At 51.2% G+C, this 12,403-nt stretch overlaps 1 protein-coding gene across 3 annotated transcripts in view; it reads right to left on the bottom strand.

Moving 5' to 3' along the window:
- LOC144612059 (activin receptor type-1-like) overlaps positions 1-11,346 on the bottom strand; it is a 60,550-nt gene extending 49,204 nt beyond the window's left edge. For all 3 annotated transcript variants that reach the window (XM_078431581.1, XM_078431580.1, XM_078431582.1), the window contains exon 1: positions 11,062-11,346. The gene's annotated coding sequence lies outside the window, so the exon portion shown is untranslated. The remainder of the gene's footprint in view (positions 1-11,061) is intronic.
- Between the last annotated feature and the right edge of the window lie 1,057 nt (positions 11,347-12,403).

Below are 12,403 nucleotides of genomic sequence, written 5' to 3'. Positions count from 1 at the left end.
GCTCCCACTCCACCAATGGCGGCCGCCCGGGCCGGGAGGCGGGTTGCTACGCAACCTCCGTTAGGCGGCGCCCGGGCCTACACTGTCTGGGACTGCTGCGGCCCCCGGGCTACAGTGTCCGGGCCTATGATGTCCGGGCCTACAGTGTCCGGGCCTACGGTGTCCGGGCCTACGGTGTTCGGGCCTACGGTGTCCGGGCCCCCGGGCCTACTTACACCCCGGGACAATTTACCTCCAAACCTGGATGTCTTTAATTAGTTAAGTTTAATTGGTCTGGAGATACAGAGTGGAAACGGGCCCTTCGGCCCACTGCTTCCGTGCCAACCATCGATCACCCCGTTCGTTAGTTGTATCTTACACGCTGGGGACAGTTCACAGAAGCCAATTAACCGACAAACCCGCACGTCTTTGGAGTGCGGGAGGAAACCGGAGCACCTGGAGAAAACCCACGTGGTCACACAGGGACAAACTCGTCACAGGCAGCACCCGTGGTCGGGATGTGACCCGGGTCTGTGGTGCTGTGAGGCAGCAGCTCTACCCGCTGCGCCACCGTGCCGGCCTCTATGTCCTTCTCAACTCCCAGGGGGACTTGAAACTGCTAAACAAGCATTGAACTTCCTCTTCATCGAGTCAGGAGGACAGGATGTGGTGCTGACAGCTTCTGCTCTGGAACAGGCAAGTCGTCTGCTGCTATTTTTCATCCTGTGTGCATGCGTCTTCAAGAATCTCCTTTGCCTCAACAGTCATAATTCCCCACAGGCAAAAATTTAAAGCAGAAATCCAAATATTAAATTCAGATATTTCGCTTCAGTGCTTCCCCAGTGAAGACGAGGGCAAGCGCTTTGCTAGTTTAGTTCGGAGGCACAGCGCGGAAACAGGCCCTTCGGCCCAGCGAGTCCGTCCGCGCCGACCAACGATCGTCATACACCGGCTCGATCCTACACACACACCGGGGACAATTTATGGGACCCAATGAACCGACAAACCTGCACGCCTTCGGGATGTGGGGGGGGAAACCAGAGCACCCGGAGAAAACCCACGTGGGTCACGGGGAGAACACGCGAACTCTGTACGGACAGGGCCCGTAGTCAGGATCGAACCCAGGTCTCTGGCGCTGTGAGGCGGCAACTCTATCGGCGACACGGTGGCGCAGCGGTAGAGTTGCTGCCTTACAGCGAATGCAGCGCCTGAGACTCAGGTTCGATCCTGACCACGGGCGCTGTCTGTATGGAGTTTGTACGCTCTCCCCGTGACCTGCGTGGGTTTTCTCCGAGATCTTCGGTTTCCTCCCACACTCCAAAGACGTACAGGTATGTAGGTTAATCGACTGGGTAAAAAAAATGTTAAAAATGGCCCTAGTGTGCGTACGATAGTATTAATAATGTGCGGGGATCGCTGGGCGGCGCGGACTCGGTGGGCCGAAGGGCCTGTTTCCGCGCTGTATCTCTAAATCAAAATCTAAAACAAAATCTACCGCTGCGCCACCGTGCCGACCTTACCATATGCAGTTTTAAGTTTCAGGTTGAAGACAGAAGGTTTTTAAAATCTGAAACAGCGCGGAAACAGGCCTTTTCGGCCCACCTAGTTCGCATCGCCCAGCGATCCCCGTACACTAACACTATCCTACACACACTAGGGACAATTTTTTTAAAACATTTGCCCAGTCAATTAACCTACATACCTGTACGTCTTTGGAGTGTGGGAGGAAACCGAAGATCTCGGAGAAAACCCACGCAGATCACGGGGAGAACGTACAAACTCCGTACAGACGGCGGCCCGTAGTCAGGATCGAACCTGAGTCTCCGGCGCTGCATTCGCTGTAAGGGGCAGCAACTCTACCGCTGCGCCACCGTGCCGCTCCCGAGCAGAAGCTAAATGAACCTGCAAACCCGCACGTCTCTGGGACGTGGGAGGAAACCGGAGCACCCGGAGAAAACCCACGAGGGTCACGGGGAGAACGTGCAAAATTCCGTACAGACGGCGCCCGAGGTGAGGATGGAACCCGGGTCTCTGGCGCTGTGAGGCGGCAACTCTGGCGCTGTGAGGTGGCACGCAATGGGAGCGGCTTTAGTGTAGTGGGAAATGTACACAAAGGGATTTAACACGGGTCCTTTGATCCCTGAGAATTTGTTTCACGGGAGTCAATTGACCGGGACTTTCAGACAGTAAGAGTGATTGAGAGATTGTATGGGGTGGGAGGGGAAGGGGATGTGAACTAGCTGGTAGGAATGCACCATAATGGTCACAGATGACAAATGATTTGGCCCATTGGGAGTTGTGAGTCCTTCACAGTGGGAACAACCATTTACTTTCCCGGAGATTCCAGGACACAATCAAACACTGACGATTCGCACGGATTGCCCTTTCTGTGTCGGCTGCTGAAGCCATTGGAAAACCGGGATCTTTTTATTATTTATGGACAACTAGACCAAGTGGGACCTTGTAAAAACTTACAAAATTCTTAAGGGGTTGGACAGGCTAGATGCAGGAAGATTGTTCCCGATGTTGGGGAAGTCCAGAACAAGGGGTCACAGTTTAAGGATAAGGGGGAAGTCTTTTAGGACCGAGATGAGAACGTTTTTTTTTCACACAGAGTGGTGAGTCTGTGGAATTCTCTGCCACAGAAGGTAGTTGAGGCCAGTTCATTGGCTATATTTAAGACGGAGTTAGATGTGGCCCTTGTGGCTAAAGGGATCAGGGGGTATGGAGAGAAGGCAGGTACGGGATACTGAGTTGGATGATCAGCCATGATCATATTGAATGGCGGTGCGTACAGGCTCAAAGGGCCGAATGGCCTACTCCCGCACCTATTTTCTATGTTTCTATGTTTCTAAGTGGACCCGTTGGGCCCAAACCTTTCCTGCATTGGCAGCACCCTCTCCTCCCCCCTCCCCTCTCCCCCTCCTCCCTCCCCCCACTCCATCCCCCTCAACCCCTATCCTCCCCCCTCCCTCCCTAGGAGATAGATTTAAACTTTAAAATGTGAATAACTTTAAAATATAACACCAATTTCAATGAAACTTCTTCCATCGGCACCAAAGGGATGACGGTGAGTACGATGGGCCTAAAATTGTCGCGCTATCGTGGACCGTTTTGGTTGTAGTTCAGGAACAAACAAACGTACAAACGAGAGTTTTAGTATATAGATAGGTGCAGGAGTAGGCCATTCGGCCCTTCGAGCCTGTATGCACCGCCATTCACCGTGATCATGGCTGATCATCCACAATCAGCACCCCGTTCCTGCCCTCTCCCCATACCCACTGACTCCGCTATCCTTAAGAGCTCTATCTAGCTCTCTCTTGAAAGCATCCAGAGAATTGGCCTCCACTGCCTTCTGAGGCAGAGAATTCCACAGATTCACAACTGTCCGAGTGCCAACGTTTTTCCTCATCTCCGTTTCTGGGCTATAAGGAACAAATTTAGTGCGGCACGGTGGAGCTACTGCGCTGTGTGAATACGTCTTCCTCACGCCAAATTTTGTTGTCAAATTTTGTGTTACTTTGTGTCCTTTGGATTTTATTGAACATAGAATAGACAACAGAACTAATTGTGCGCAGCGGTAGAGTCGTTACCTCACAGCGCCGGAGACCCGGGTTCCATCCTGACCACGGGCGCTGTCTGCACGGAGTTTGTACGTTCTCCCCGTGACCTGCGTGGGTTTTCTCCGGGTGCTCCGGTTTCCTCCCACACTCCAAAGACGTAGACGTCTGGTCTACCCCAACAGCTGCTGACGACCTTCTACCGCTGCACCATAGAGAGCATCCTAACGCATGGCATCCCTGTGTGGTACCTCAGCTGCTCGGAGGCAGAGAGGAAAGCTCTTCAGCGGGTAGTCCATAGAGCTCGGAGGACCATCGGAACACAGCTACCAGCCTTGGAGGGCATCTACAACACACGATGCCTCAGGAAAGCCACCAGCATCCACAAAGACTCTTCACACCCCTGCAACAGTCTGTTCGAACTTCTACCATCGGGCAGACGATACAAGGCCTTCTACGCCCTGTGATATCATGAGAGGTAGAGTCATAGAGGGGAGCTACAAGGCCTTCTACGCCCGCACCTCCAGACTCAGGAACAGCTTCATCCCCAGGGCCATAGCTGCTATGAACCGGTCCTGCTGAGCCGGATGGTCACATCGCACAGTGAACCGGCACAGATCTACTTGCACTTTATTCTGTCTTAAAACTGTTACAATTTGTTTCATTGGGTTGTTTAAATCAATACTGACTAGCTAATTAATTTATTGCATCGTATGGGAGGCGCATTCCCAATCTTGTTGTACCCCTGTACAAGGACAATAAAGATATATTGTATTGTATTGTATTGTTAATTAGCTTGGTATAAATGTAAATTGTCCCAGTGTGTGTGGGATAGTGTTAGTGTGCGGGGATAGGTGGTCGGCGCGCACTCGGTGGGCCGAAGGGCCTGTTTCCGCGCTGTATCTCTAAACTAAACCTACGCTAAATATCAGTGAGTGGATAACTTGGTCTTGTGAAGCATTGAGTGCTTAACCCTTTAAAAGACATTTAGACTTTACTTTAGATTTTAGACTTTAGAGATACAGCGTGGAAACAGGCTCTTCGGCCCCACGAGTCTACACCACACAGCGATCCCCGCATATTAGCACTATCCTACACACTAGCGACAATTTACAACTTGCAGAAGCCAATTTGATCTTGTAGAGGTGTACAAATTCATGAGGGGAATAGACCGGGTAGACGCACTTGGATAGAGTCTCTTGCCCAGAGTAGGGGAACCGAGAAGCAGAGGGAATAGGTTTAAGGTGAGGGTGGAAAGATTTAATAGGAATCTGAGGGGTAACTTTTTCACACAAAGGGTGGTGGGTGTATGGAACGAGCTTCCAGAGGAGGTAGTTGAGGCTGGGACTATCCCACTGTTTAAGAAACAGTTGGACAGGAACATGGACAGGTTTGGAGGGATATGGGCCAAATGCGGACAGGTGGGACTAGTGTAGATGGGACACGCTGGCCGGTGTGGACAAGTTGTGCTGAAGGCCCTGTTTCCACTCTATGACTCTATGACTCCATGTGTTGGTCTTTAAACGACTCCACATGTCTGATGTGGGCCCACCAATAACAACGGCTCCCAATTTACTCTCTCCAGCGAAGATCGACACAAAATGCCGGAGTAACTCAGCGGGTCAGTCAGCATCTGTGGAGAACATGGATAGGTGACGTTTCACAGAGTGCTGGAGTAACTCAGCGGGTCAGGCAGCATCTGTGGAGAACATGGATAGGTGACGTTTCACAGAGTGCTGGAGTAACTCAGCGGGTCAGGCAGCATCTGTGGAGAACATGGATAGGTGACGTTTCACAGAGTGCTGGAGTAACTCAGCGGGTCAGGCAGCATCTCTGGAGAGAAGGAATGGGTGACGTTTCGGGTCGAGACCCTTCTTCAGCTTTTTGCGTCTATCTTCGGTGTAAACCAGCATCTGCAGTTCCTTCCAACACAGTTGCTCTTTCTAGCTGCTTCCTAATAATGCTACTTTCAGTTTAGTTCATCAGTTTCAGTTTAGTTTCCGTTTAGTTTATCGTCACGTGTACCGAGGTATGTCGGTTAATTGACTGGGTAAATGTTAAAAAAAAATTGTCCCTAGTGTGTGTAGGATAGTGTTAAAGTGCGGGGATCGCTGGGCGGCGCGGACTCGGTGGGACGAAGGGCCTGTTTCCGTGCTGTATCTCTAAATCTAAATCTAAAATCTAATCACAATGAAAAGCTTTTGTTGCGTGCTAACCGGCCAGCGGAAAGACAATACATGATTACAATCGAGCCGTCAACAGTGTGCAGATACAGGATAAGGGAATGACGTTTAGTGCGAGGTAAAGCCAGCAAAGTCCGGTCAAGGATAGTCCGAGGGTCACCAATGAGGTAGATAGTAGTCCAGCACTGCTCTCTGGTTGTGGTAGGATGGTTCAGTTGCCTGATAACAGCCGGGAAGAAACTGTCCCTGAATCTGGAGCTGTGCGTTTTCACAACTCTGTGCTTTCTGTAATCTTCCCACTGTCAGCACATGATTGCCAGTGGAGTTCTTTACCTGATACGTAAATGCACGAGGATGAAATAATTCAAGGAATCGCGAGTTTGGCAGAATCTCCAGACCACACCCCAGACCACTGCACTTGTCCACCGCCATGTTTTCACATCACACACCCTCCCCAGCCAACAATGGACCATGATGGGCTCCACCCTTCCTGAGGTCGTCTGTCGCCAGTCCTGATTTGTCCTGACCTTTTCTCTCCTCCAGTCCCCCCCCCCCCCCCCCCCCCACCTCTACTTTCAGTCTGAAGAAGGGTCCCGACCCGAAACCAGGGCCGTCTTAACGCATGGGCCTGATGGGCTCTTGCCCGGGGGCCCACGAGCATAAGGGCCCCATGCTGATCTGTGTATGTTAAGTGACTTGTAATAAATAAATACTACTTTAAAAATGTAGGTTCAATAAGTGCTTTTTTCGCAACATTTTCGGTCCCTAAGTGCTTCTCACAGCGATCTGTAAGTGCTTTTCGTAACAATGTAGCACCCTAAGTCCATCGCTAAGTGCTTTTCGGTAAGTGCTTTTCACCGGCACGACAGGTGGGGGGCTGGTAGGGAAAGGGGGGTGGGGGAGAGTAACGGTAGGGGCCCCAGTACACTGCGTTGCCCGGGGGCCCATAATGCTGTAAAAACGGCCCTGCCCGAAACGTCACGTATTCTTTTCCTCCAGAGATGCTGCCTGACCCGCCAAGTCCCTGTTTGTTTCTCTTTTTGAGAAATGTTTCGTTGAGTTTGGATTAGTTTAGCTTGATTGAGTTTAGTTTAGTTTAGTTTGAGACAGGCCCTTCGGCCCATTGTGGGAGACAGGCCCTTCGGCCCATTGAGTCCGCGCCGACCAGCGATCACCTGTACACCAGTTCTATCCCACACGCAGATGGGGACAATTTACACAAGCCAATTAACCGACGAACCTTGACGTCTTTGGAATGTGGGAGGGAACCAGAACACCAGGAGAAGACAGCGGAGATTAGTTTAACATAGCATCATGTTTCACACAGACACTGTGGGCCGAATGGCCTGGTCTGTACTGTTCTATGATCTATGTTCCGTGTTCATAAGTTCTAGGAGCAGAATTAAGTTTGAGGAGCAGAATGAGGCCATTCGGCCCATCAAGTCTACTCCACCATTCAATCGTGGCTGATCTATCTCTCCCTCCTAACCCCATTCTCCTGCCTTCTCCCCATAACCCCTGACACCCGCACTAATCAAGAATCTACCTACCTCTGCCTTAAAAATATCCACTGACTTGGCCTCCACAGCCGTCTGTGGCTATGATTTCCACAGATTCACCGCCCTCTGACTAAATAAATTCCTCCTCACCTCCTTCCTAAAGGGACGTCCTTTAATTCTGAGGCTGTGCCCTCTGGTCCTAGACTCTCCCACTAGTGGGAACATCCCCTCCACATCCACTCTATCCAAGCCTAGGTTCCACGTGCTATGTTCTACGTTCAATGGCTCTTTTGCCGAAGAGAGCCAGAGAGACATGATATGAAGATGAACTGGGGTGAAGGAGAATTGTTGGGAAGGTCGGTCTGAAGAAGGGTGTCGACCCGAAACGTCACCCATCCCTTCTCTCCTGAGATGCTGCCCGACCCGCTGAGTTGCTCCAGCATTTTGTGTCCACCTTCAAGATGAACTTGTCACTCGGTGATGGCTCGGTTATTTTGATGAATGGCTTGGAGGGAGGATGGTGAAGACTTGCCCCCACCACAGACAACTCATTGGGGGCAACTACAGAGCGTGGAGACACAGCACATTATGATGGATGTATACTGGGCATTCTTTTGGTCATCTCTTCCAGATCAGAAGGATGAGAGGGGATCTCAGTTGCAGAGAGGAGAGCTCTTCAGCGGGGAGTCCATAGAGCTCAGAGGACCATCGGAACACAGCTACCAGCCTTGGAGGGCATCTACAACACACGATGCCTCAGAAAAGCCACCAGCATCCACAAAGACTCTTCACACCCCTGCAACAGTCTGTTCGAACTTCTACCATCGGGCAGACGATACAAGGCCTTCTACGTCCACACCTCCAGACTCAGGAACAGCTTCATCCCCAGGGCCATAGCTGCCATGAACCGGTCCTGCTGAGCCGGATGGTCACATCGCACAGTGAACCGGCACAGATCTACTTGCACTTTATTCTGTTTTTAAACTGTTACAATTTTGTTTCTCTAGGTTGTCTAAATTAATACTGACAAGCTAATTAAATTATTGCATCGTATGGGAGGCGCATTCCCAATCTCGTTGTACCACTGTACAATGACAATAAAGATATATTGTATTGTATTGTTATAGAGACGTACAAAATGATGAAAGGACTGGACAAGCTAGACGCAGGAAAAATGTTCCCAATGTTGGGGGATTCCAGAACCAGGGGCCACACACAGACTAAGAATAAAGGGGAGGCCATTTAAAACTGAGGTGAGCAAAAAAACTTTTTCACCCAGAGAGTTGTGAATTTGTGGAGTTCTCTGCCACAGAGGGCAGAGGAGGCCAAATCACTGGATGGATTTAAAAGAGAGTTAGATAGAGCTCTAGGGGCTAGCAGAATCAAGGGATGTAGGGAGAAGGCAGGCACGGGCTACTGATTGTGGACGATCAGCCATGATCACAATGAATAGCGATGCGTACAGGCTCGAAGGGCCAAATGGCCTCCTCCTGCACCTATTTTCTATGTTTCACAGGAGGCTGAGTGTCTGGGTCAGTGGGGAGGTTGCGGTGGGGGGATTGGATGGGGAGGGGGGGGATGGGGGGGCGGGGGTGGGGGCAGGGAATGGGGGCAGGGAATGGGGCGGGTGGAGGGTAGAGGTGGGGTGAGTGCTCTCTTCGGTAAAAGAGACATAGAACATACTGTAGATCGTAGCCAAAGAGGTCGGACTTGCCCCAGTGTATTCTCCCCTTCACTCGCCTCCTGCCCTGCACGTTATTCATACATTATTACCCCTGTGATAGACACAAAATGCCGGAGTAACTCAGCCGGTCAGGCAGCATCTCTGGAGAGAAGGAATTGGCGACGTTTCGGGTCGAGACCCTTCTTCAGTCTGAATTATCTGCATTATTCCCAACAATGTTTAGCCCTCAGCATAGAAACTTAACCCACCCCAGCCACTCCCTCCCCCCCCTCCCTCTCCCATCGGGCAAGAGGTACAGAAGTGTGAAAACGCACACCTCCAGATTCAGGGACAGTTTCTTCCCGGCTGTTATCAGGCAACTGAACCGTCCTACCACAACCAGAGAGCGGTGCTGGACTACTATCTGAAGAAGGGTCTCGACCCGAAACCTTGCCCATTCCTTCTCTCCAGAGATGCTGCCCGACCCGCTGAGTTACTCCAGCATTTTGTGTCTCTCTTCGGTTTAAACCAGCATCTGCAGTTCCTTTCCCCCCCCCCCCCTCCACACTCCACATCTGCATTTCCTTCCAACACATGATACCCACCTCATTGGTGACCCTCAGACTATCTTTAATCTGACTTTATTTTGCACTAAACGTGGAGTTTGTACCAAGCCAATTAACCTACAACTTTGATTTGGAGTGTGGGGGAAGAGAAACCGGAGCACCCGGAGAAAACCCACGCGGGTCACTGGGAGAGCGTACAGCAAAGCCCCCGTGGTCAGGGTGGAAGCCGGGTTCAAGTCTGAGGAAGGGTCTCGTCCCGAAACGTCGCCCATTCCTTCTCTCCAGAGATGCTGCCTGCCTGACCCGCTGAGTTACTCCAGCATGTCCTGTCTCCCGCAGTGCTGGCTGAGTCTGTCTTTGATTGCATCTCAGAATGGGGAACTATTCAGGCTCCAACTGGGCTGATACCTCTCCACCAACGCAGGGGCAACCATTGTATTAGTCACAGGTCCTGTGGGAACTGAGGGAGGGGAGGCAGGCAAACGCAAGGCTCAGGAAGTCAAGAGTCTCTCATTGTCTCCTGTGCCAGACAGAACAATTACATTGTCCCTTATTTATTCACCAAATGCTGGAGTAACTCAGCGGGTCAGGCAGCATCTGTGGAGAACATGGATAGGTGACGTTTCAGAGTGCTGGAGTAACTCAGCGGGTCAGGCAGCATCTGTGGAGAGAAGGAATGGGTGACCCTTCCAGCATTTTGTGAATAAATACCTTCGATTTGTACTAGCATCTGCAGTTATTTTCTTATAATGACATTGTCCCAGTCTGAAGAAGTGTCTCGACCCGAAACGTCACCTATCCACGTTCTCCACAGATGCTGCCTGACCCGCTGAGTTCCTCCAGCACTCTGTGCCAATCTTTGGTGTCAACCGCCAAATATAAATGATATTTATTATATTACGTTATATTATATTGTACTATGGTAGACACAAAATGCTGGAGTAACTCAGCGGGGTCAGGCAGCATCTCTGGAGAGGAGGAATGGATGATGTTTCTGGGTCGAGATCTTTCTTAAGACTGAGGTCAGGGGAGGGGGTGGGAGTCTGAGGAAGGGTCTCGACCCGAAATGTCACCCATTCCTTCTCTCCAGAGATGCTGCCTGACCCGCTGAGTTACTCCAGCACTCTGTGAAACGTCGCCCATCCATCCATGTTCTCCACAGATGCTACCTGACCCGCTGAGTTACTCCAGCACTCTGTGAAACGTCGCCCATCCATCCATGTTCTCCACAGATGCTGCCTGACCCACTGAGTTACTCCAGCACTCTGTGAAACGTCGCCCATCCATGTTCCCCACAGATGCTGCCTGACCCGCTGAGTTACCCCAGCACTCTGTGAAACGTCGCCTATCCATGTTCCCCACAGATGCTGCCTGACCCGCTGAGTTACTCCAGCACTCTGTGTCTATCTTTCGGTGTAAAGCAGCATCTGCAGCGGCGGAGACACTACACCCACCCCTGTCTCCAACCAGGCAAATATCCTCAACGTTTGACTGCATTCTTAACACAGCTGCAAGGCGGAATCGTGCGCCCCATCCACAAACATCAGTGGCATGCATGTTATTGCAATCAGCCGGCGCTGTGTGTGACAATTTTTTACGCACAGCACGTACCTGTGATTAACTCTTTCAAAGTCTCCTTTCTGGTCGAGTCAGCGGCTGCAAAGTCTCAGATTCGTTCCACATCGGGGCTGTGCGTTTTGTATATTCGTGCTGCGAATCCACCCACCCAGAGACACAAGACGAGAGCACACACACACACACACACACACACACACCAACACACACACACACACAAACACCAACACACGCAGCCAGAAGTTTTGTGAGCCCACCCCCTTTTACTCCGAGTCACACACACAAGTCAGTAAGTCCTTCTCCACCAAATCCGTTCCCCATCCAGTTTCCTGTTTCTCGTTTCTCTTCGCAATGTTGGCAGCGGTCGGAGTGTGGATGTGTGTGTGTGTGTGTGTGTCTGTGTAAGGGGGGGGGGGACTCAAATATTCTCTTATTGCTGCCTTATCCTGCTGCCTGGCACTTGTCCAGGCTCCACACACAACAACAACAAAATCTCAGCTCTACAACTGTCGTGCGTTTCCTAAAGATATCATTGCCTGAGAGGCCTCCCAATCTATCACGCACAGACGACACCGTGCCCTTGCCTAAGTTTGCCCTTTTTCTGCTGTGTCTGCACTTTTTTTTTTTTTTTAATCCACGCAGCATCCTATTTTTGTATTCCAGAAATAATATATTTATGTGTATTTTGGGGAAAGCCCTAGGGAGGCGACCGGCTTGGATTCCAATTCCCCAACCTGTCCGGAGTTTAGGGACTTGTCCGTTTTAAAGGAGGTGGGGGTAATATCGAGAGCTAGATAGAGCTCTTAAGGATAGCGGAGTCAGGGGGTACGGGGAGAAGGCAGGAACGGGGTACTGATTGAGAATGATCAGCCATGATCACATTGACTGGCGGTGCGTACAGGCTCGAAGGGCCGAATGGCCTCCTCCTGCACCTATTGTCTATTGTCTATCTCCCGCATTGGAATCGCAGCACAGAAACAGGCCATTCAGCCCAGCGGGTCTCTCCTGCTATCCATGCTTATCCACGCCTCTCCACCTTTCGAACGTCCTTTGGCCTATGTGGCAATGAATCCCACAGATTCACCGCCCTCTGATTAAAGAAATCCCTCCCCATCTCCTTCCTAGAGTTTCGTCCTTTAATCCTGAGGCTGTGCCCTCTGGTCCTAGACTCTCCCACTAGTGGAAACATCCTCTCCACATCCACTCTATCCAGGCCGCTCACTGCGGCACGGTGGCGCAGCGGTAGAGTTGCTGCTTTACAGCGAATGCAGCGCCGGAGACTCAGGTTCAATCCTGACTACGGGTGCTGCACTGTAAGGAGTTTGTACGTTCTCCCCGTGACCTGCGTGGGTTTTCTCCGAGATCTTCGGTTTCCTCC

The sequence above is a fragment of the Rhinoraja longicauda genome, chromosome 42, assembly GCF_053455715.1.
Source record: "Rhinoraja longicauda isolate Sanriku21f chromosome 42, sRhiLon1.1, whole genome shotgun sequence".
Classification (NCBI taxonomy): domain Eukaryota; kingdom Metazoa; phylum Chordata; class Chondrichthyes; order Rajiformes; family Arhynchobatidae; genus Rhinoraja; species Rhinoraja longicauda.
This window is presented reverse-complemented; position numbering and strand designations above follow the sequence as displayed.